Source organism: Lissotriton helveticus, chromosome 2_1, assembly GCF_964261635.1.
Source record: "Lissotriton helveticus chromosome 2_1, aLisHel1.1, whole genome shotgun sequence".
Classification (NCBI taxonomy): Eukaryota; Metazoa; Chordata; class Amphibia; order Caudata; family Salamandridae; genus Lissotriton; species Lissotriton helveticus.
Genome location: NC_136059.1, coordinates 1,201,193,662 through 1,201,219,897, shown reverse-complemented (window position 1 = coordinate 1,201,219,897; position 26,236 = coordinate 1,201,193,662). Strand labels below are relative to the sequence as shown.

At 43.9% G+C, this 26,236-nt stretch overlaps 1 protein-coding gene across 7 annotated transcripts in view; it reads right to left on the bottom strand.

Moving 5' to 3' along the window:
- The window catches only part of PPP3CA (protein phosphatase 3 catalytic subunit alpha), a 665,570-nt gene that overhangs the window by 63,686 nt on the left and 575,648 nt on the right, over window positions 1-26,236 (bottom strand). The window lies entirely within an intron of this gene.

Here is a 26,236-nt window from a genome sequence, read left to right as displayed (position 1 = left end):
AGACAGTTTAGAAGTGAAATGAATATAAAGAAAGCAAATAACTACAATTCACAAGCGCAGAGATTACTTAAGAATTTCCAGCTTCATGCAGAAAAAATAAATCAAGAATGCCACAAAGATAAAATATAGCGCATACACACATGGCCAACCCATGTCATTATCTTTCACAGAAATAATGCGGAGATACCAACCGGATCAATAAACCGTACCCACAGAAAAAAGAACTAAGCGGAATCTGCCAGAGGTCCTACTACAACAGCCAATAAGTGAAACCACAGGGAGAACGAGGTAACAAGTCTGTACAACTCGCAAGACCACAAATTAGAGCCAACAATTCAATTATAGAAGTACAACATAGTCACTTAAGTTTCACTCTATTCATTATTTCACAGAACCAACCAGTCAGGGTCCTGATGAGAACCCAAAAGAAATGAGAGGTTCGACACTTGTCGATGACCAGACTTGAGGAGTTATTCAGAAAAAGTGAAAAACGCATGTGGCCAATCCTGCAAGAGACACTGGTAGCCTAATCAGATAGTGCGTCTTATAACCCCCATGGGACAATTGGAGCAGGAGGTTCCGTTTTTGAAAACGTAATACTAATAACTGAAACCTCACCACCTTGCAAGACATAAGATTGGTTTACATTTTAGTGTATGAAGTTTTGTTAATTTTTATTTATGTATGACATACTGAATGCATTTGATTGCCTTTGGTTTAAAGTATTGTGCTTTGTGATTTTTTGTAAACTAAGAATTATTCAGACAGGGCTGTAAATATTGTGCCTTATACTTTAAGACTGACTGAAAGATATGTTTGTGAAATGACAAAAACATCACAGAGTTTCAAAACTAAAAAAAGGCTTAAGTTAATTAAATTGCTTGATCGTTCAGCAAAGAAGTGTCAATTGAATAATTACAGTCTGGGTATACTGTATATTTTGAACTTTCTGCAAGTGGCATTTTCAAAATTGGGTAACGTTAAATCTGACTTTACCATTAAAGAGGACTTTTAATTTTAACTTCAGTCACCAAACATGAAACGTTACGTATTCCTAATCAAAGGTTAGCACGTATTCAGTGAAATAAGGCAATCCAATGTTATCCTATGGGAGATGTAGGCCTTGCAGTAGTGAACACCAAATGTTAGAGTTTTTCACTACCGGGACACACAAAAGCTATAAACACATGTTCAACTTTTTAAATACACTGCACCCTGCCCTATGGGCTGTTAAGGGCCTACCTTAGCGGTGAATTATATGTATTAAAAAGGAAGGTTTGAGTCTGGCAAATGGTTCATTTTTCTAGGTCGAAATGGCAGTTTAAACTGCACACACAGGCTGCAATTGAAGGCCTGAGACCGGTTTAAAAGGCTATTTAAGTGGGTGGCACAATCTGTGCTGCAGGTCCACAAGCAGCATTTAATTTACAGGCCCTGTTTACATGTAGTACCACTTTACTAAGGACTTGCAACTAAATTAATTGAGCCAATTGCATGTAAGCCAATGTTATCATGTTTAAAGGAAAGAGCACAAGCACTTTAGCATTGGTTAACAATGGTAGAGTGTGCAGAGTCCTTAACCCAGAAAACAGTGTCAGCATAAACTGGAGACTGGAAGGCTAAAGGCTGAGGGAAAACCACGCCAAGGGTGTCAGGTACAACAGTGGCATTGCGTGGAGTAGAATGGCATGGCGTATAGTAGTGTTGTAGAGTGTAGAGGCCTAGAGTAGAGTGGTGCACAGTAGAGTGGCGCAGAGTACACTTGCATAGAGCAGATTGGTGTAGAGTACAGTGATATAGAGTGGCGTACAGTCCAAAAACAAAGAGCAGTGGGGTAAATTTAAAATATAAAACTCTTTTTATGAACGCTGTACTTTTAAGGTAGTACTGTGTTACTCCGTAAACCTTTTCAAAAATATATACATGGAAAAAAAACTATTTCACTTACCTGTACCGAGTATGCTAAAGTCCCTCTTGTCTTCCTAGATATGTCAAAAACTAGCAGTAATGTAGACTTTATTGTGAAACAGAAAACACACAAAGTGTGTTAAAAACAATACAACCGACTTACTTTTGGAAGGGCTATCTTCAGTCAATAATACTGTGATTTGTCACTGGCATGAGCCGCAATATACCGCAAAATTACTGCAGTGTGCTGCGGCCCAATATAGCACTATGTTTTTTTGCCTTATAACTTTAACTACAGAGCCAAATTTGTATCTATTAACGAAAAGGATCCTTTCTACACTATAATCTATATTCCTGCTAATTTTTAAGAAAATCCATCTGGCTATTGTGCCACTACGTTCGTCTCAAAAGTCTATGAAAAGTGCATTGGTGGAAAAATGCATTTTGCCGCCCCCCCTTTTCGTTACACCCGCTTAACGAATCATCATGAAACTTTGAATCATCAACCAATGTAGAAAAAAGCAATAGGTCTGCAAAGTTTTGTGGTGATTCTTCAAACGATGGCAACGTTATTAGCAAGGATAAATCTGAGGAATTCCTACCTCTGGAAATCCTAACTATATCTACATAGTGGCTACTGCCGCTCTGTAATTAAGAAGCATATTTATATCCACAAGTACATGTTTAAGGTGGTTGAAAGCCAGGCCCGATAAACACCACATCTCAATCGGCTTTGGCACAAAATGTTCCAGCGAACAAATATCCGAGAAGCATGATGAGAGAGGTTGAACTAATCTAGTGATTCAAGCATATATGCAATTGAGCCTTACAATTAAAGCATTTTGCAGCCAGAATCTTTAAATGTCAGTTGGGTAATTGGTTGTCCACAATGATAATGTATTTTTTTTTCATATTATTAGAGCCTCTGTTAAATTTTTGTTGGATTTTTCTTGTGCATTTTTAAATATTATCTTAAGTCTGATTTTACTTGTTTTTTGAAGTTTCTATGATTTTGGTCCTGTTGGAGTTTTCAGTTTTTTAATAGGATGAGTTTAGTATCCTGTGGGTTTTTGAGCAGTCCAGCCCAAATTCGATGTTAGCATTATCTGACAGGAAGCAGTCTAGTGCTGGCCTTATGTGGATGCTATGCACAGACAACAGGGAGAATCTTAGTTCTTGAAATGTATTACACACTCCTCTGGACAATATCCATAAGGTGCTCATAAGGGTAGCACAGCAAGCTCAGTGGGATATAAACGTGCTGCTGAATAGCTGCAATGCGTACAGGTCAGTCTCAGAGGCAGAATCTGCTGCCTCCCGCGACCCGCCAGAATCCTAAATGATGACATGATGTTTCAACAGGGGCGCCAGCATTTATCTGTAGCTAGGAAAAGGTGTGAGGGGGTGAAATATTGACGGTGAGGCAGAGCGGGTGGTAATCGAGGCACCGCAGAGTGGACGTAAACGAAGTTAAACACTTGTCAAAACAAATGTGTTGACTGATATGAAATTGTGTGTGAGTGCCAGTACATTCATGTGCGAGTTTGCATGCGTAGATGCTGGTATATAGGTGCCAGCCCCACAGGCCTTGCATCAGGATAGCCTATCCTGTATATGAATCGTACTCAGTAGGGTTAGGTTGTAGCACTTCAGGGCTTTTTCTGTTGGGAGGCTGCACAAAACGAATGTACTTTGGCTCGAAGAGACCATTCCCTTGCAAACGTTATGACAGACTTTTTCCCCCCTCTAGTTTTTAATGTGGTGAAATATTTCTGAAACATGCGAAGACTCGTACAAGCCATACACGTTTTAAGTGTCCACTATGGAATACTCACATTAGACTTTCACTGAAATATACTGCTTCTATTATAAGACATCTATTGGCATACTTCGTCAAGGCTGTGAGGCTGATGATTTAAAAAATGTATTTACACTTCATCTTAATGAAAAAAGTTGCCCATCTAATTCTTGGAGGTGCAAGTGCGGTATAGTAATAGGTTGGGGTCAGTGGTCAATGTGTGGGGGGGATGTGTCCATACTTTTTTAATTTTAGTTATACTACTTTTTGTGAAATGAAAACCGTTCCAGGACGGTTAATTCCGAGAGAGGAAAATCTTCAGCAGAAGTGTGAGGCAGGGAGTGTAATATGCTGTGAAACCGACGTAGGACAGACAGCTAAACAAGCCTTCTTTCCTGGGTGCCTGCTTCCCTGAACGAAATGTAAATGCACGACACTGGTGAATCTGCGAATGTAAAAGGTGCTTGGGTAGCTGGTATTGGCTTTAATTGATCGAATCACTTGAAGCTTCATGGTGTATTCTTGAGATGTATTGTAAGGGAGATACCGGCTAAGCTGTCAAGTGTGTGCTTTTAAAATACAGTTACAAAAAAATAATCTTACTGCTTCGTGATGACACACATTTATTATTTTTTAGGGGTACTGAATGGAAGCTACCAGGTAAGGTGTGAAGTGTGTGCTTTTAAAATACAATTAAAAATACAGTTATAAAAAAAAATTGCACAAGGCACAGTCTGCAAAAAATCTACATTTTAAAAACACTTTATCTTAAACCTTTTTGCGCAAGTTGTAGTAGTCCATCTTATACTGTGTGCAATGCAAGTTTAAAGTAATGGCGTACATGTTCACAGTGCTTCATTTCACAGACTGGGATCTCGTAGCACTAAACATACACAAGTAACTACTCTCCACTGCACCAATCAGGATTCAGTTCTATGGCTCTCTGGTGCAGTACATTAACCAAAAGAGGTTACATAATGGATGACAGTGCATTTACCCGTGATTACCATAACTTGTAATTAATTTCCATTTAAGCTGTGCATTATCTTATATGTAGTTCACCTGAAGATGAAAGACCGAAAAAAGTTACAGAATATTATTTTAGCCACGTCTTTGACCACGCCCCCACGTTCACTCAACTGCCCCCCCAAACTATTTGTGCATAGCATAACAATTCTCATACTTTTTTTTAAGGCACTTCGACCAATGGTTGAGGTAAACCGTTGATTGCAAATAGCCTGGTTTAATTCTAGGAACAAGGCCAGTTGTATTAATCTGCTTTTTCTAAGGTTTATTATCCCCACAGTATAGGGCATGGGGTAGAATAAACTACGTAAAGGCAGTGTGGTCGGTCTAAAGGGGTAAGAAGTCTTTGGGGACCATTGTGATTAAATATTAAACATGAGCTCATGATCATTTGTCAAGTTTTCTTTCTTAAGAGCCCACACTATTTGTTACTGTTCATGGTATAGATTGCAAAATACCTAAAGTTTCATACATTGAGCTAATCCGTGCACAAGGAAAATCTGAAACATAATACTAAATTTACACTTTTCTACACACCCCATTTGGACAGCTAGTGCTGACATCACCCTACTTTCTCCAGGAAGATCAAGGGCAAGCATCTACCGAAAGGAACATCCGCTCAGCATTCAGAAGCAAACATGCTGATTTTTAATGGCAGAGCTTTCAAACGGTGGCAACATGCTGAAAGGGCTGTGTGATATGTAAACTAGGTCAGGTAATTAAGAAATGACTTTGTACCAGACTGCTGATAGCTCAGTGTGTCAAAGCTGCAACTTGCACGGATGCAGTATTTTAATTGGTACCTCATGAGGACCTCTAATTATTTCAGTCAAATAAGCTCTGACAGAAACGTTGCAGCCGTAATTAAAATATGATGGTCCTCGCTCTTGCGTTCTAGCTCACGACTACTCTCTCGTAACTGTAGCTAGGTGAGATGCATGATGCAAAAAACAGAACTCGGGAGCTAATGTTGGAGCAAGGAACTCTGATGTATCAGGCCATGACAGCTGCATCGCAGAGAAAAATAAAAGAAGTTCAAATATGCAAATTATAGCAAATGTAAGATGGCAGCTGCTGGCTATTGTACAAAGAGTGTGATTTTTCTTACTCGAGTAAATGCGGCCTCCCAAAAAGAAAATCCCTGATGATACAGATCAGAAATGCAAAAAGACAAAGATAAATAACTCGGGTCACAAATATTGTTTTACGGTTTAATGCACGTCAGAGGTTTTCCAGCTTTAGTAAACGTTAATCACATCGACATACAGTAAACAACAAGAATGTGTATTTTTTAAAATAAAAATTGTTAAATGTAATTGACAAAATTGCAAAAAAGAAATGGTGAAAAATGCAATATTCTAGGTTTCATGTGGAGAATACTTCCAGGCAGTGCTAACCAGCATGGCTTGGAAAGCATGGTATGTTGAAACCTAAGGAGCATGCGGTGAGAGCAGCTTTGCACAAGACTTTATTTTCCAACAGTAGTGATGATAAAGTACTTTTAAAGAGGCAGCATTCGAGCACAGGGAGAGCACCATAGTGCCGAATCTCAGACAGCACTTCACGTGACAGTACGAAGCACGCAGTGCAATCTCAATTCAGATCTCAAGCATGCACATTTTTGAAATGGTGATCTAGTCAGTGAGAACTTTCTCAAGTCCAGGAAAATGCGTTTTCCCACATGTCTCTGTTGAAATAAATACAAACAAAAGAGCTTGAAGGAAAGCTCGCTGAACACCAATCAAAACAAAATCCAGGACTTCACTGTAGAAGCCGCCTCCAGCTCCGGAGCCCTGGAAAGCCACCAGCGGAGTACGGACACGTTTAACTGTTTTCCTACTGAGGTCAGAGAGGGGCCATTTTAAGACGGTGCGCAACACTATTACCATCTCCTCTGTAACCAGCTCGTCCAGTTTAACGAAACTTAACAGGCATCATATGGCTACCATTCACAAATAATAACTTTGCACCGTCCTCGCCTGGATGTTGTGCTGGTAAACGAGCACTTAAATAAAAAAAATTACAAACATGCTAACTCCCCCCCCCAAAGTCATTTTTACTGGTATGACGTTTACAAGGGACTTTCAATCCGAGATGAGGTTTGGCCGTCCCTGGCCTACTGCATATTGTGTCACATCCCTGGTCTACTGCATATTGTGGCACGCACATCCCTGGTCTTATGCATATTGTGGTACATTTCTCGATTAGTATTAATGTAAGCATAAACACAGCACAGAGGAAACCATCTAATCCTATTTTGCCATGGGAATGTAGAGGTTCAATATCCATTCTCCAGACTGCACGAATTTGAGAAAAGGCCTTTAATCACCCAGCACAATTCATAGTTTTAGATTTTCCAGGTGTGGCTACCCCATTGGCAATTCGATTGTTTCTTCTAATGCTATTGCCTCAACAGTTTTGCCCAATGAGGACACCAGCTGTATTGTATTGCTCAGTTCACCTAAATAGGTAGGGTTAGCATCCATCAGTAGGAATTAGTATCCCACACTGCTAAATCCAGCTCTGCTTTGCTTTCAACATAAAGTTTGAGGATGGGATGTGCCTCAGCAGCCTTTAAGACTTCAGACGAGTCATGTTTGAAGACCAGCATTCCTGTGTAGCTCATGGTTTAAGAATGACAACATAATAAAGGACACTCGAATGATAATGACCAGGCAAATTTAGTTGTGCTTGGAGGTATCATTAAGTCTATTAAGAGCTTACAAACAGTAGTTTCTGTGCCTGAACTTGGTTAGCTACCAGTGAAACAAGCATTGGAAATGCAATAGGTCTCGCATTAGAAAAGTTGTAGTTATTGGTCTTGTAAATGACATATATTATTTATTTGTTGGTTGTTAAAATTGCTAAATTGATGGCTTTGTCATTTACAATGCCAATAGTTATAACTTTCGCGAATGTGACACCTATAGCATTTGGAATGCAACATGTTTTGTATTTACGTGACTTATATGGCAGCTCTGGTCGTTATGCCACATCTCTAGAGAGCAGGAGAGTGCAGCAGGGGAGAGAAGCACAGCAATGCAATAGGTCTCGCATTAGGAAAGTTTGAGCTATTGGTATTGTAAAGGACACATTTTTTATTTATGTGCTTGTTTTGAAAATAGCGAAATTAATAGCTTTGTTTTTTACAATGCCAATAGTTTTATCTTTCGCAATTGTGACACCTATTGTAACACAATATGTGTTGTGAGGGTGAGTGAGGGTGAGGGTGAGGTGTTGAGGGTGAGGTGTTGAGGGTGAGGTGTTGAGGGTGAGTGAGGGTGAGGAGTTGAGGGTGAGTGAGGGCGAGTGTGAGGGTGAGTAAGGGTGAGGGTGAGGTGTTGAGGGTGAGGCGTTGAGGGAGGGTGAGGGTGAGTGAGGGTGAGTGAGGGTGAGGGGTTGAGGGTGAGTGAGGGTGAGTGAGGGTGAGGGTGAGGGTGAGTGATGGTGAGGGTGAGTGATGGTGAGGGTGAGTGAGGGTGAGGGTGAGGGGTTGAGGGTGAGGTGTTGAGGGTGAGTGAGGGTGAGTGAGGGTGAGGGGTTGAGGGTGAGTGAGGGTGAGGGGTTGAGGGTGAGTGAGGGTGAGTGAGGGTGAGGGTGAGGGTGAGGGTGAGTGATGGTGAGGGTGAGTGATGGTGAGGGTGAGTGAGGGTGAGGGTGAGGGGTTGAGGGTGAGGTGTTGAGGGTGAGTGAGGGTGAGGGTGAGGTGTTGAGGGTGAGTGAGGGTGAGTGAGGGTGAGGGTGAGTGAGGGTGAGGTGTTGAGGGTGAGTGAGGGTGAGTGAGGGTGAGTGAGGGTGAGGGTGGGTGAGGTGTTGAGGGTGAGTGAGGGTGGGTGAGGGTGGGTGAGGGTGAGTGAGGGTGAGTGAGGGTGAGGATGAGTGAGGGTGAGGATGAGTGAGGGTGAGGAGTTGAGGGTGAAACGTTGAGGGTGGGTGAGGGGGGTGAGGGTGAGGGGTTGAGGGTGAGGGGTTGAGGGTGAGTGAGGGTGAGGCGTTGAGGGTGAGTGAGGGTGTGGGTGAGTGAGGGTGAGTGAGGGTGAGGGTGAGGAGTTTAGGGTGTGGTGTTGAGGGAGGGTGAGGGTGAGTGAGGGTGAGGAGTTGAGGGTGAGTGAGGGCGAGTGTGAGGGTGAGTAAGGGTGAGGGTGAGGTGTTGAGGGTGAGGCGTTGAGGGAGGGTGAGGGTGAGTGAGGGTGAGGGGTTGAGGGTGAGTGAGGGTGAGGGGTTGAGGGTGAGTGAGGGTGAGTGAGAGTGAGGTGTTGAGGGTGAGGTGTTGAGGGTGAGGTGTTGAGGGTGAGTGAGGGTGAGGGTGAGTGAGGGTGAGTGAGGGTGAGGTGTTGAGGGTGAGTGAGGGTGAGGTGTTGAGGGTGAGTGAGGGTGAGGGTGAGGTGTTGAGGGTGAGTGAGGGTGAGGGTGAGGTGTTGAGGGTGAGTGAGGGTGAGGGTGAGGTGTTGAGGGTGAGTGAGGGTGAGGGTGAGTGAGGGTGAAGGTGAGTGAGGTGTTGAGGGTGAGTGAGGGTGAGGGATTATTGAGGGTGAGTGAGGGTGAGGGGTTGAGGATGAGGAGTTGAGGGTGAGTGAGGGTAAGGGTGAGTGAGGCTGTGGGGTTGAGGGTGAGTGAGGGTGAGGTGTTGAGGGTGAGTGAGGGTGAGGGTGAGTGACGGTGAGGCGTTGAGGGTGAGTGAGGGTGAGTGAGGGTGAGGAGTTGAGGGTGAGTGAGGGAGGGTGAGGGTGAGTGAGGGTGAGGGTGAGTGAGGGTGAAGGGTTGAGGGTGAGTGAGGGTGAGTGAGATTTAGGGTGAGTGAGGGGTTGAGGGTGAGGAGTTGAGGGTGAGTGAGGGTGAGGGTGAGGTGTTGAGGGTGAGTGAGGGTGAGTGAGGGTGAAGGTGAGTGAGGGTGAGCGGTTGATGGTGAGTGAGGGTGAGGGTGAGTGAGGGTGAGGGTGAGTGAGTGTGAGTGAGGGGTTGAGGATGAGGTGTTGAGGGTGAGTGAGGGTGAGGGTGAGTGAGGGTGAGGAGTTGAGGGTGAGTGAGGGTGAGGGGTTGAGGGTGAGTGACGGTGAGGCGTTGAGGGTGAGTGAGGGTGTTGTGAGGGTGAGGGTGTTGAGGGTGGGTGAGGGCGAGGGTGTAAGGGTGAGTGAAGGGGTGTGAGGGTGAGGGTGTGTGCGGTTGAGGGCATGTGAGGGTGAGGGTGTGAGTGTTGTGAGGGGTGAGGGTAAGTGAGGGGGTGATGGTGTGTGAGGGTGAGGGGATGAGGGTGTGAGGGTGAGTGAGGGTGGGCGAGGGTGAGGGTGTGAGGGTTATTGAGAATGTGTGTGGGTGTGTGAGGATGTGTGAGAGTGTGTGAGGGCGGGTGTGTGTGAGGGTGGGGGTGTGTGAGGGTGGGGGCGTGTGAGGGTGTGTGGTTGAGGTCATGAGGGTGAGTGAGGGTGTGTGAGGGTGTGAGGGTGTGTGAGGGTGTGAGGGTGAGTGAGGATGTGTGAGGTTGAGGGTGTGAAGGTGTGTGAGGGAGGGTGGGGTGGGTGAGGGTGTGTGAGTGTGAGGGTGTGTGAGGGTGTGTGTGTGAGGGTTAGTGAGGGTGAGTGTGTTGTAAGGGTGGGGGGGGGGGTGAGGGTGGGTGTGAGTGAGGGTGAGTGAGGGTGTGTGAGGGTGAGGGTGTGTGAGGGTGTTTGTGTGTTGTGTATTTGTGTGATTGTGGTGTGTGTGCTTGTGTGTGTGTGTAGTTGTTGGTGTATCTTTGTTGCATTATATGTTTTGGAAATGTTAAATAGCAGAAGTGTGACTGTCCCATAATTATATTTACGTATTTAAGTTATTGCGTTCTAGTTTTTTTTTGGAATCCCGTACTATTTTGATTGACGTCCCTGTCAGCCAATGAGATTTCAAAATCCTCTCACGTTGCGTAACAATTTACTCGCGTCTAATTGGAAATCCCCATATTGTTGAAAGCGGGTCCCGTGTAAGGAGTGTTGGCTTCGTTGTCTGTTCCGTGCATCGTTCGACAGGTAAGTTGTTTTTTGTTGTTTGTTTTGTGTGTGTATAGTGTTATGAATTATTCGATTTGTTGTTTCCTATTTGTTTTATTTGCATAGTAGTGTCTTTGTTTTGCAACGAAGGATGTTTATTTTGAATTGTCGGCTCTTTATGTATGTAATGCATTGTATCCTATTGTTCAGATCTAATTTTTAAAATGTTTGCTTTTGGTTAGTAGTTGTGTTAATAATTAGAGCAGTGTTTTTTTTGTGTAATTGTGTAGTATGTTGTATATCTGCGTGAATATTTTATATTGTTTCAACCCTACGTTCTGTTATTTCAGTTATTATTAAATGTATGTTTGTATAGCTTTTTATTTTGATGTGTATGTAAATTTCGTGCTGTGGTTTGTGATACTTCCTCTTCGTTAATAATCAATGCAATGTCTCCGCTTTGTGTTACGATGTATTTTTAAAGCAATATTGTCTTTTTATATATGCTTTCTCCATGTTGCTATCAGAATTCTGGCTTATGTCGACATTACTGTAGAGTTGCGAATTTTTTTTTTTGTATATTTGATGTAATTTCGTGTGAATAAATGCTCTTGTTATATGCGTACGGCTTTTTGTGTAACTCTTGACAATTGTGTTTAATCCGTCCCATTCCCCGGGTGAATAATGCTTATTTATTGCCCCAATAAAAAGTAGGCTGTTTCACATTTGTGTTTGTACATCCTCGTCCTCGCTTCCTGCCACATATTTTTTCGTTGTTTTGTTGGTGTTATATTGTCCGAATCATTTTTGTTTTGTGACCTGAATCCTGATAAACATCCTTGCATGCTGTAGCTCACATTTGGGAAGTAGATTTTGTGTGTAACGTATCTGATGCACGACTCCGTTGACCCCCTTTGTTTTTAATTTCGTCCTAAAAGTTGTTTATGTCTCTGAAAATGGCATAAAATTTATCAATTTGTTAAATGCACAAGCATTTTTTTTAATAGGGTGGAATAGGAGGCTATTTTTTGAGTCTTTACTTATATTGTGTTTTGTATAGTTTAATTTGATTGTTTATTTGGCTGGTGGATTAGGATGGCGTATTTATCCTTTGGATTTTGTTTTCTAGGATGTATTTCTGTTGCGTATCTTGAGGGTGTATTTGGAGGGTGAATTCGGCTGTTAGTTTATTAGGGTGGATTAGGACTCTGGATTTCTATGTTGGAGTTAGAGTGTGGATTAGGATGGTTTATTTCTATTCTTCCTTTGGATGCTGTATTTGTGTGTGTGTGTGTGTGTGTGTGTGTGTGAGGGTGAGTGAGGGTGTGTGAAGCTGAGGGTGTGTGACGGTGTGTGAGGGTGTGTGAGCGTCAGTGAGTGTGTTTGCTGGTGAGTGAGGGAGTGTGTGTGTGTGGGTGTGTTACGGTGTGAGGGAGAAGTTCTGTGAAGGTTACTTAGGGAGTGTGAGGGTGTGTGAGTGGGTGAGTAGGAGAGTTAGGTGTTGTGAGGGTGACTGAGTGTTCTTGAGGTTGAGGGGATGAGGGTAAAATTGTGTGAGGGTGAGGTGTGCGGTGTAGTTAGTGTGAGAGTTAATAGAGTGGTGTGACGGTGTGTGAGTGTTAGGGTGTGTGGGGGTGAGTGAGGGAGTATGAGGGAATGAGTGCGTGATGTTGAGAGTAAGATTGTGTGAAGGTGTGTGTTTCTCCAAATATGTGTGTGTGGGTGATGTAATGAGTGTAAGGGTGTATGAGGGTGAGGGGTGTTGATGGTAAGAGTGTGTGAGAGTGTGGGAGGGTGAGTGAGGGTGTGTGAGGGTGTGCGAGCGTGTGGTGAGGTGGTGTGAGGGTGAGGGTGTGTGAGGGTGTGTGAGGGTGAGGGTGTGTAAGGGTGTGTAAGGGTGAGGGTGTGTGAGGGTGAGAGGTGGGTGAGAGGTGTGTGAGGGTGAGAGGTGTGTGAGGGTGAGAGGTGTGTGAGGGTGAGAGGTGTGAGGGTGAGAGTGTTGTGAGGGTGAGTGAGGGTGAGGGTGTGAGGGTTAGTGAGGGTGTGTGAGGGTGTGAGGGTCGGTGAGGGTGAGTGAGGGTGGGGGTGAGGATGAGAGGGTGGGGGTGAGTGTGAGTCAGGGTGGGGGGGGTGAGAGTGAGGGGGGAAGTTGTGTGAGGGTGAGGGGGGAGGGTGAGGGGGTGTGAGGGTGTGAGGGGGTGTGAGGGTGTGAGGCTGTGTGAAGGTGAGGGGGTGAGCATGAGGGGGGTGAGGGTGTGAGGGAGAGTGAGGGTGTGTGAGGGTGAGAGTGTTGTGTGGGTGAGGGAGTGTAAGGGTGAGGGTGTGAGGGTGAGTGAGGGTGAGGGTGAGTGAGGGTGAGAGTGTTGTGAGGGTGTTGAGGGTGGGTGAGGGCGAGGGTGTAAGGGTGAGTGAAGGGGTGTGAGGGTGAGGGTGTGTGAGGCTGAGGGTGTGTGAGGGTGTTTGTGTGTTGTGTAGTTGTGTTTGTGGTATGTGTGCTTGTGTGTGTGTGTATGTGGTGTTTTCATTGTGTGAGTAGTTGTTTGTGTATCTGTGTTGTATTATATGTTTGGGAAATGTTAAATAGCAGAAGTGTGACTGTTCCATATTTTTAATTACGTATTTAAGTGATTGCGTTGTAGTTTTTTTTTTTTATTCCGTACTATTTTGATTGACGTCCCTGTCAGCCAATGAGATTTCAAAATCCTCTCACGTTGCGTAACAATTTACTCGCGTCTAATTGGAAATCCCCATATTGTTGAAAGCGGGTCCCGTGTAAGGAGTGTTGGCTTCGTTGTCCGTTCCGTGCATCGTTCGACAGGTAAGTTGTTTTTTTTTGTTTGTTTTGTGTGTGTGTAGCGTAATGACATTTTTAGATTTGTTGTTTCCTATTGTTTTATTAGCATAGTAGTGTCTTTGTTTTGCAACGAAGGATGTTTATTTTGAAATGTCGGCTCTTTATGTATGTAATGCATTGTATCCTATTGTTCAGGTCTAATTTTTAAAATGTTTGGTTTTAGTTAGTAGTTGTGTTAATAATTAGAACAGTGTTATTTTTTGTGTAATTGTGTAGTATGTTGTATACGTGCGTGAATATTTTATATTGTTTCAACCCTACGTTCTGTTATTTTAGTTATTATTAAATGTATGTTTGTATATCTTTTTATTTTGATGTGAATGTAAATTTCGTGCTGTTTTTTGTGATACTTCCTCTTCGTTAATAATCAATGCAATGTCTCCGCTTTGTGTTACGATGTATTTTTAAAGCAATAGTTTCTTCTTATATATGCTTTCTCCATGCTGCTATCAGAATTGTGACTTATGTCAACATTACTGTAGAGTTCGCTATTTTTTTTTTAATATTTGATGTAATTTCGTGTGAATAAATGCTATTGTTATATGCGTACGGCTTTTTGTGTAACTCTTGACCATTGTGTTTAATCCGTCCCATTCCCCGGGTGAATAATGCTTATTTATTCCCCCAATAAAAAGTAGGCTGTTTCACGTGTGTTTGTACATCCTCGTCCTCGCTTCCTGCCACATATTTTTTCGTTGTTTTGTTGGTGTTATATTGTCCGAATCATTTCTGTTTTTTGACCTGAAGCCTGATAACATCCTTGCATGCTGTAGCTCACTTTTGGGAAGTAGATTTTGTGTGTAACGTATCTGATGCACGACTCCGTTGACCTCCTTTGTTTTTATATTCGTCCTAAAAGTTGTTTATGTTTCTGAAAATGGCATAACATTTATCAATTTGTTAAATGCACAAGCTTTTTATTTTAATAGGGTGGAATAGGAGGCTATTTTTTTGAGTCTTTAGTTATATTGTGTTTTGTATAGTTTAATTAGATTGTTGATTTGGCTGGTGGATTAGGATGGCGTATTTATCCTTTGGATTTTGTTTTGTAGGATGTATTTCTGTTGCGTATCTTGAGGGTGTATTTGGAGGGTGAATTCGGCTGTTAGTTTATTAGGGTGGATTAGGACTCTGGATTTCTATGGTGGAGTTAGAGTGTGGATTAGGATGGTTTATTTCTATTCTTCCTTTGGATGCTGGATTTGTGTGTGTGTGTGTGAGTGAGGGTGAGTGAGGGTGTGTGAAGCTGAGGGTGTGTGACGGTGTGTGAGGGTGTGTGAGCGTCAGTGAGTGTGTTTGCTGGTGAGTGAGGGAGTGTGTGTGTGTGTGTGGGTGTGTTACGGTGTGAGTGTGAAGTTCTGTGAAGGTTACTTAGGGAGTGTGAGGGTGTGTGAGTGGGTGAGTAGGAGAGTTAGGGGTTGTGAGGGTGACTGAGTGTTCTTGAGGGTGAGGGGATGAGGGTAAAATTGTGTGAGGGTGAGGTGTGCGGTGTAGTTAGTGTGAGAGTTATTAGAGTGGTGTGACGGTGTGTGAGTGTTAGGGTGTGGGAAGTTGTGTGAGGGTGAGCGAGGGAGTATGAGGGAATGAGTGCGTGATGTTGAGAGTAAGATTGTGTGAGGGTGTGTTTCTCCAAATATGTGTGTGTGGGTGATGTAATGAGTGTAAGGGTGTATGAGGGTGAGGGGTGTTGATGGTGAGAGTGTGTGAGGGTGAGAGTTGTAAGTGTGTGTGAGCGTTTGTGAGGGTGAGGGTGTGAGGTGTAGTGAGTGAGTTTGTTGTGAGTGTTGTGTGGGGAGCGTAGTTGTGTGAGCGTGAGGTGTTGTGAGTGAAGTGGATGTGAGAGAGGCTCAGTGTTTGATTCGTTCGTAAAAATAAATCTCCCTTCTCAACAAACAGACATACTGTAAATGTTTGCATGTATTTATTGTTCGCAAGCATTGTAAAGGTTATAATAACGTAATACCAATGATGTCAAAATAGGAAATATTTTTTAGGTGCAAGCCTATAGATATAATCGCAAGAAATTGCGTAGCACGCTGTAGAGGGAGGGGGGGGGAAATAGTAGGCCTGCTGAATGGGGGTGTTGAATGAGAGAGGCTGGATGATTTGTGTGTAAAGACCGAAATGTAGACACAGGTGTGACAAAATGGTATGCGCTGATGTATGCTGCAGAATGGGACAGAGGCTGGATGCAATATTTGCCCTCAAAGTTGGGACGTTATGTTTATTCTGAAAATACAGAACATTGCTGCGGATGCGGCCCTTAAAATAGTAGGAAATAGTAGGCCTGCTGAATGGGAGTGAGTCTGTGTCTTGTATTTCGTTTAGACATAAGTATTTTGAAAGTAAAGCTAGCTGATGTATGCTGATGAATGGGACAGAGGCTGGATGAATAGTAATTAAAATAATGTATCCAATGTATGATGTTGAATGAGAGAGATGCTGAATGATTTGTGTGTAAAGACCGAAATGTAGACACAGGTGTGGCAAAATGGTATGAGCTGATGTATGCTGCAGAATGGGACAGAGGCTGTATGATTAAGATTGTAAATAATGTATTCAATAAATGATGTTGAGTGAGAGAGATGGTAATTGATTTGTGTGTAAACATCAAAATGTATACGGCGACTTAGATTCTAATTCGTCTGTGAAAGTTTGTTTTTGACTACGATTTCAGTTTCAAGTTTTTTTGTTTATTGTGTTGTGCGAGCCTGGCTGTGTGCAGGGAGAGAGAGGGGAGGTGCTGGCGTCTGGGGAGGGGGAGGAGAATTGCGAGCCTGGCTGTGTCCGGGGAGAGAGAGGGGAAGTTCTGGCGGCTGGGGAACAGATGTCTAAGGCTGCCGATTTATGTTTAAAAAATAGTGCGTTTCAGTGTGTGAGTTGTGCATGTTTAAGGGTTTAAGACGAGACACGTCCGTGAAACTGCAGGGAGAGAGAGGGGAGGAGCTGGTGGCTGGGGAGGGGGGTGAGAAATGGCAGCCTGGCTGTGGAGGAATGCGAGCCTGTCTGTGTGCGGGGAGAGAGAGGGGAGGTGCTGGCGGGTGGGGGTGGGTATTGCCGTATTGCCGTGGGAGGGAGCCTTGTCGCTTTCATGTGCACGCGCTTTTAATGTCAATGCGCTTGCGCATTGAGCTTCAATTTGACGGGCACTGCAAGGAATCGCCATGGAATGGCAAGTTGGTTAAAGTCTGTTTAAGCCCCCATAGTCTTGCAAGCTCAATGCGCATGCGCATTGACAGGCGAGACCTAAAAAGGGCCAGTCTCAGAGGTGATTCCACTGCCACACTTTCAAAAAACATACAACACAACTGGGCTAGCTACCAATTATTCACTATCCATCCGAGTTCTCTATTGACTAATTATTTACCTATTAAAATATTCAAATCTACGATAAGACACAATTAGGTTGGGCAATGTTCCACATACACTACTGAACTGCTTGGCTTCCTTCCCCTTAGCGCCTTCTTGTTGGCCACCAGAAATTGTGGAAGTATTATCAGGGAGGATGTTCAGGAACTAACAGTACCAGTGTTGTCTCGCTATTCTTTGGGGTCAATGCAGACAGGGAAGGGTGCAGCAACACATCACAAACCAAAACAGGATAAGGCAAATACTTTCTTTCACATACAACTCATACTATCTGCCTAATGTGTGGGCTGTTGCCTATGCTTGTGCCTTTCATATCAAGAAGACGGTTATATGCCAATACAAAGTTCGCAACTCTTCCTTAGTCACAACATGTTACACAAGGATCCGCTCAAAAGGTGAGATGCCCTACAGAGTGCACTGATGCTATAAACAGGAGCAACCCATAAACCCAAAGAGACAGGGGTAATAGCTATATCTCACAACAATAACCCAAGGTGCATCATTAAGAAAAAATCAATTTCTGTCAATATTTAATACTATATATAACAATGTATTGTGTATGTAAACCCATTACAAAGAAGATATAGTCAACAATAACCCTTAAAGGTTTTCTTTAATATTTTTCTAAATATGTCTATATATGTAGTCGATTAATGGCAGTATGAATACAAAAGTGCTCAATGTGCGAAGTGAGCACAGTGTTCGTGAAATTGAAGTGTACGGCTCAAAGTGATACACAAAAAACAAAAGCAGAAGTGAAAAGTAACGATAATCAAATACTCTGCATGGAAAAAATGGCCTGTTTTACTTCTCAGAGAGAGATTGCCCTCTCGGCTCGAGATAAGAGCTGGGTTGTCTGTGATCATTGCAGAGATATGGGTGGTCGATGGATTAATGCAACGGTCATGAAAGGCCTGCTGCGCTTTATGTTGCGCGTACTCTATGGTGCGATTATCGATGATCCTCTGATTCTTAATAGTTTGCTGTCTGAGCTACATCAGGGGCCGGTAACCCTGATCATTTGTGGTGATTAATCCACAAGTGGACTCTTATTACTTCGGCCGGGGGGAGGAGGGGGGGCCATGGGTGGAGCGAACGGCAAATTCCACCTGGGGGACTATTTACAGCTCAAACTGGCCAGGGCTGTCATGTTCCAAATGATGGAATCTTATGCGCTGGTGGATGTCTCTGGCAAAAGAACATGGTATTACTTACTTTTAAGCTCCGCATAAATATGTTTCCAGGATAGACATGCTTCTTGCTAGACATTCTCTTGAGTTACATCTCAATATCTCCTTGAATCCTAGGGTTATCTCGGACCACAACACACTTTCTCTTGTTCTCTTTGTCAAGGGCTCTTTATTAAACTCGAAGCCTCGTCCTTGCAGTTTCGATAGGAACCTCCTTCTGGATGAAGCTTCCTCTAGCAGCGCTGTCACAGATGCAAGAGTTAGTGTCAATTGAGTAAAAAGACAAGGGGTATAAATACCATTGGCGTCATTAGGCGGTATAAGAAAAAGGCTGGTATGCGCACCAATCTGTTTGAGATAAAATTGCAAAAACAATCGTGAATCGCTATAACAGATCCACAGCAATGCTGGCAAAAAGGAGAATGGTTGGGGCGGGGGAGGGGTGGACAATGGGAAAAAAATAATTCAGTTAATGAGTTCTATTGAAATGTTCTCAATTGGGAAGAAAAGGGCAAGGGAAAGCGACAAATCAAGAAAACGTATATGTAGTAAAAGGTTGTAGGAACAATCACCAAAGTATTAACTCCTAATGGCCCAATACAAAAATGAGGACTTAATCCAAAGCCAAAAGAATCGGGTTATCCCAATACATTCAGTAACGCCATATCTGGTAGAGACTATCTAGCCGCAGATTCTTTACCTTAGAATTATCCCCAGGCATCAGACTGGATCCGGAAATTATTCGGGAGCAGCACACCTATTTGCCGGTAGGTGGCGTTGTTCGACTCTGCATGGTGTTGTCAGCGTCGAAAGTGACATGCGCCGTACCTATATAGGTGCCACCTCAGTGCGCTGATGTCAGTTTCTTTTCACAGCTTTCCATGCCAGGAGTGCAGAGCCACAGAGAACATTTAACACTGAATAAGAAAACTAGGGCCCTATAAGGGGAACAGCCCTGTCCCTAGAAATCCATTTGCAGAGTCGGGTAGGATGGGTGGGTCGGGAAGGAATCTGCGACTACATAGAGTCTCTACCAGATAAGGCTTTATGACCTGCCTGACAGTCCAGGCAGTAGTGCTATGTGAACGTGTGCCAGAGGCCCATGTTACTGCCTGGCAGATGTTGAAAAACTGAAGTCTGCGTGCTAATGGAGTTGTCACAGTCTTTGCACTGTTGGAATGATCATGCAAACCTTCTGGGTTCTGCTTCTTGGCCAATGCGTTGTAGATTTTAATGCAGAGTGCTATCCATCGGGCGATGGTCTGGTTCCACATGGCCTTTCCCTTCTTTATTCCAACACACCCCATAAAGAGTTGGTTGTCCACGGTTTCCTGCGGTCAAGGTAGAAAGAACAACGCTCTTTTTTGGTCCAGGCAGTGGAGTCGCTCCTCTTCCTCAGAGGAATGTGGCGGAGCATAAAAAGTTAGGCAGGGTGATGGATGGCCTACATGATAGAGACTGACAACTTTCGGCAGAAAGGAAGCTCTAGTGCACAGGACCACCAACTTGTCCTGGAAGATGTTCAGGTAGGGAGGCTTGGACGTCAAAGCCTGAAGCTCACTGACCCTCGGGCAGATGGTATTGCCACCAAGAAGACTGTCTTGATAGTAAGGATCCTGAGTGGACAGTTATGCAGTGGCCCAAAAGGGAGCACACATCATAAAAGTGAGTACTAGATTAAGGTTCCTCTGAGGCACGATCAAGGCTGAAAATGGAAACGTTGTAGATTTTTCAAAAACCTATTTACAAAAGGAGATTTGAACAGGGAAGGCTGTACTGGAAACCGTAGAGCGGCTGAGATGGCAGAAAGAAAGGCCTTTAAGGTGCCCAAAGCAGAGCCCTGGTGGGCAAGAGATAGATAAAGAGTAGGGCCTGAGAGAGGGAAGCAGAAGAGGATCAATCTGTTTCTCTGCTCACCATGCCACAAACCTGCCCCAACAGAAGGTGTTTACTGTCTTGATAGATGACACCTGGTTCCCAAGAGAACATTGCAGACTTCGGGCATTAGGTCAAAAGTTGTCAACTACTGTCGCTCTATCTCCATGCATGAAGGCGGAACAATGAAAGGTTCGGTGGAAAACCTTCCCCTGCTGCTGCAACAGAAGATCCTCCTGAAGGGGCAAGCCTGATGGCCATGCTCAACAACTAAGAATACCAAACTCTGGGCCTAGTCCGGAGCCGCAAGGAAGACTTGGGCCATGTAGTTTGTAATCTTCTTTAGAACTCTGGGCAGGAGTGGTATGGGTGGAAATGAGTATAGGAGGCCTGAGCTCCACTGGAGACAAAAAGTGTCTCCGAGCAACAGCTGCCTTGAAATCTTCAGCATGCAAAACCACTGACATTGTGCATTCTTGGCAGTGGAGAACAGATCTAACCAAGGCTCTCCCCACTGCTGAAAGAGACCTTTCACCACCTCCGGATGGAACTGCCACTCACTATCTGCTAGGCATCTTCGTCTGGGTTTGTCTGCCCTGAGATTCAGAGAGCCTGCCAGGTGTTAAATCACCAGGGATATGCCGTGATGTTCCAGCCATCTCCAGAAATGCAGGGCCTCTTGACAAAGGGTCCACAATCCCATTCCACCCTGTTTGTTGCCGTACCTCATTGGGGTGGTGTTGTCCGTGAACACCTGTACTAGACTTTCCTTGATGGAGGGTAGAAAGGCGTTCAATGCAAGCCGGATTGCCAGGAGCTCCAGAAGGTTTATGCGGAGCCCGGATTACCCCAGAGACTAGAGGGACCTGATCTCCACCTCTACAAGGTGGCTGCCGCATCCCAGGAGTGACGCATCTGTCACCATAGTCAGATCTAGTTGGGGAAGGGAGAGGGTCTGCCACTGACCCAGTTGCACTTAATCAGCCACCACTGAAGACCTTTTGCAGTTCGTCTGAGATCTGGATCATGTCAGAGATATTACCCTGATGCCGTATCCACTGGAACTTCAGATCCCACTGGAGAGACCAGAAATGCCAGTGGGCATGTGTCACAACCAAGATGCAGGAGGCTATGAGGCCCAGCAGCCTCAGAGTCAGTCTCACCGAATCCCCGGATAGAGGCTGAAACATCTGTATCATAACTTGAATATCCTGGACTCGCCGTTTAGGAGAGCCCGACACTGCACCGTGTCCAGAACGGGTCTGATAAAAAGGAGCATCTGAGAGGGGGTCAGGTGTGACTTCAGCACATTGATAGTAAACTCCAGCAAGTGCAAGAGGTCCGCTGTATTGTTGAGGTGGGAGAAGACTACCTCCGGCAAGCCAGCCTTCAACAGCCGGTCGACGAGCTAGAGAAAGACTGGTACCTCTGATTATTGTAGATGAGCTGCAACCACCGCCATCACCTTGGTCAACATCCGGGAGTACTGATAAGGCCAAAAGGGAGCACAGCAAACTGAAAGTGCTTGTGGCCCACCAGGAACCACAGGTAATGCCTGTGGACAGGCAGTAGGGGGATGAGAAAATATGTGTCCTGCAAGTACAACACTACCATCCAGACTCAAGGAGCCAGGGCAGATAGGACTTAAGCAAACATGAGCATTTTGAATTCCTCCTTACGGAGGAAGAAATAGAAAGGGCGCAGGTCTAGACTAGGACGAAGGCCTCCATCCTTTTTGGCCACCAGAAAGTAGCAAGAATAACAACCACAACAAACGTGTGGCGTTGGCACCCTCTCTATCGCTCCCCTGGACAAGAGAGCCACTACTTCCTGGCGGAGTAATGAGAGATGGTCCACTACCAGCCTATCGCAAGAGGGTGGCATGGGTGGAGGGATGGTCACGAAGGGTAGGGAATAGCCACTTCAAATGACCTGAAGAACCGAGGGGTCTGATGTCAATCTCCAGTGGGGCAGGTGATGGTGTATCCTGCCTCTCACTGAGTGCCCATGATGGTTGGAGGGTAAACGAAAGGGTTTGGAGGCTGAGTCTGCTGGGAGGTTGACGAGCCCAACCTCTGACTACCCAACCCACAGAATCTGTGTACCACGTCCTCGGCCACACAGAGGTTGAGAAGTTTGCAGGCCGTGGTGGCTGGGCGGGGAAAGGCACGTCTGGAAACCGCTTCCTTGCCGTGAAAGGCAGACTGGGGTTGGCACGGGCCATGGAAAGGAGAAAGAACCTGGCTGTAGCTCTGATGTCCTTAAAGTGCTCTAGTGCTCAGTCCGCTTTATCTCCGAAGAGACAGGTGCCATCAAATTTATTTTTAAGCACAATATAGGATTATTGTTACTATTCGCTTTTGTTATGTGTGTGCACCACGTTGCCCCATCCACTTCAATTTCATGAGCACAATGGGTTCAATTTGCACACTGGGATATTTTTCATTCATACTTGATGCTGCCATTAATCGAGTACATATATAGACATATTTAGAACAGTATTAAAGAATATCTTTAAGAATTATTATTGGCCATATTCTCTTTATAACTGATTTTCATTCACAATACAATACATTGATTTATAGTATTGTATGAATAACAGAAATAGTTTTTTTTCCAAAGGATGTTCCTTGGGATACTGTTGTGAGATCTGCAGAGTGCTGTAGCATACACGTCCTCAAGTGGATGGAGTTTTCTAATTCAGAGAACCCTAGAGAAGGAGACAGTCAAAATACCGGAACATCTTATCCAAAGAGAAGAGTGTTTTGCTTCAGATTCCTGATAGGCACCATTCTATGTCATACAGGGCATTCAGGGCATGGTTCAGTCAACTTGCATATAAGAACTGGCCAATTAAGGTGCAAATAGCGCACGTCATAGGAAAAATCCCAGAGGATTTAAGGGCCTCTCACAAATCACGTGGCATAGCCTAAGCCCCTTGCTTCACATTGCATTGGGTTTGAAGTCTCTTGGCTACCACAATGATGTCAAGTTACCCAGACACATATGACCGTAGTTCAGCAGCTCAGATGTATATAAAATAGCAACAATTTCAACAGTCAAATGCCGCCTTCTTCAGAAAGAAGACCTGCCTTTGTGGGATAAGAATTGGGAGGATATCTGCCCATTTCCAAAAGGAACAGGTTCCTAAGTCAGATGGATCTTCGTTTGATGCCACCAAAAGCATCCAATACTTATCTAATTCAAGAAAATGTATTGACAACCAGAAGTGCCTTGACAGTGTAGAAGTCTTCAAAATTGATTAGACATGCTACATGTGAGGAGATAACCAGAGTTTAGACACTAGAGGCACTGTGTAGGGGCAGTCCTATGATGGTATGGTAAGCCAAACTTCACTCTTTAACCGGAGATTACAGAGCAATGGTGTACACTTTCCTATCTCATAACAAAGACACTGGACCCAGAACTAGTCAAGGGAGTGGTTCCACGCAGGCGGGTCTAGGTAGAGGCAGGTGTAGAGGCCAGGTCTATGTTAAGGCTTCTAAACACTCATTCTTATCCTCAACTGACCCACCCCCTCCTCAAAATAAGAATGTGAGTGAAGACATTTAATTAACCTGATAACCTTAGACTGATAAGGCTATTTGCATCAAAGGCTTGATATATGAATATGGCACATTGCACCCATCTAACAATACAAGTCAAATAGCCGAACGACGCAGAACTAAATCATGAATGACATTTATAGTCTGAAGGTGGACAATATAATAATGCATTTTTCTATTGCACAGACCCATTTGTTGACAACGCACTTGACATTCGAAACAAATGGGGAAACAAGTGCGTGATTACAGGTAACAGGCATCTGCACGAAACTTATAGCAAAGAGTGTCGAATGACATCTGCAGAGGGAATCATGAGACCGTTGGTGTGTAAGGGAGAAAAGAGTAAAACTGGGTTTCTAGTGTAGTGAAATCGATACACAAGCAGCATAAAAAGTGAGGAATGAGCAGGAACGGCATCACGAGAAGGGGAAAAGGTTAGGGGGAAGGAAGCAACAACTTGATCTTATAGGCTGAAGGGTTACAAATTCAACATTTAAAGAAGCCTTTTTTTAACAAAAAATGTTTGTAAAATTGCACAGGTATTCTCGATATATCATCATTACATAAAGACATGTCATACAGATTCATAAACCATTAGGTGGCACTAATCACTTCACATTCCAACATATTGCACATTAAAAGGAGGAATGTCTTCACCCCCTTATGCTAAACACCTCACAATAGTTACACATAAGTGAAAGACAAAGTAACCCTGAAAATGAAGCCACAAGTCGGAGTGTTGGATACTAGGCTTAATTACAAAAATATAGGATTAAGTTACAGAAAACAACCACACTGTGCTAGGTGTTCTTTCTCGGTCTCATCTATTAAGCCAAGGCCTTCAAACGAGTCCACTGCGCAAGCTTTGTGGATTTAAGTACCGGCTGCAGTATCTCTGCAAAGGTTTTGGGTGACTCATGTTCTATTTCCAGCAATCCTTGCTGAGGTGTTAAGGTTTCTGAAATGAAGCAAATAACTCGTACCTTCATCTGGGTGTCACTTTAATGTGCATTTATTTTCAGAAATATTTGAATAGTTACCGTGCAACGGGGGGCCAGTCAGATGGGATGTTTCACTTATGTCTGTGATTTTCTACTTTCTTACTAGCTGCATCATTTGACTGACCGTTAACTGAAAGGCTTGCTCTTAGTCTCCATGCTACTCTGGTCTACGCCACAGTGCATCAACTCATTTTCACGTGTCTGAGTAGCTGCAAAGTAGTAGTAGTAACAACAGTATTTGATTGGGTTACGTAACAATGAGTTATTCAATCCGGAAGAAGGATGTCAGACATTTACAAAAGGGATCTATCCTATACTAGGCTGCAGATGTCTTTAAGTCACTGGGAGACACTTAGAAAATAAATGCAACGTTCCAAACGTGCATCAAATAGCACTGGTGAGTCTTCTTAAACTGTCGGTGAAGCCACACCAGAATCACTATTTATTTTGTTGATCGCACTCCATGGTTTATCCTGGAATAAAGCATCCATTGGGTACCTTTCAATAGGAATGCTGTCATGACTAAAAGAATAATGAGTGGCAACAAAATTACCCATTTCAATTAAGCAAAGCCGCTCAGCTGAAATTTTAGGTTTTTCTTTAGTGATGGCCCTAGCACCATAGTACTAACGCCCAGATCAGAAACTCCCAAAAGATGCAACCATCCTATGTGCTATGAGAAGCACAAACACCACTCGCACCACCAGCAGACTTCATGATCCGGCCGGTCACGCCTCCAGTGCATCACTGATAGGGTATGATCAGAATTGTAATCTGCATACAATGTTTAGCCAATAAAAACAGTTTATGTTCGGAGTACTCCAGGGTTGAGAAGACTGTCCACAAAGCTGAATTAAGTCAGGGAGAACTATGTTATACCAGTAGTAACAGCAGAGATTATTGAGACAAGTTGGAACCAATAACTCATCCTGGCTAATTCATCCAATAGGCAGCGTCTGCGGAGACTCAAATCCTTCACTGTACAAGACTGAGTTCCACCTGCCAAGTTAAAAAAACATGGAGAATGTAATTTTGGGGGGAAGGGGTTCATTTGTCTGCGATTGTAGCAATATGTCTGCTACAACCATGCAACTTCCACGCACTTCCACAGCAAATATTTTCATTTCAGAGACTGAGCTAAGATCAAAAATTAGAATAAATCCCATCTCAGAGGCTGGTGTAGAAAAATCCCACCATGATTTAATTAGTCAGCTAGCAGAAAACAATTCAGCGCAGTTTGATAACTAGGTGGCTACAAACAGCATCATTTCCACCATTCAAGAAATTATAAGACCTGAGACTGTAAAATAATAACAAAAAAAGGGCCAACACCACAAAAGAGGAACAGTTAGATCCCCGGTGACAATCCAAAGAAAAGAATAAAGGACATTGCAAATAACCTCATCTTTAAATGTGCAAATTTACACATGTTCCAAAATAAGAGGGTTGAATTGCACAATCGCATCAATAGTGGCCCTCAAATGGAATTACAAACTAATGTCTGTGATGGAGTCCTCTGCCAACTCTAGCAATATGCGGCAAGTTTTAAAATGAAGGTTGTTGTAATAGCCACCAGGAGCAAAACCGATTGTCAAACACAAGCTACATGAGCACAACTCAAATGCACAGGCTAAAGATTTTCTATATCATCACTACCAACCTTGAATATTTAAAACTAGGTATTCAGTG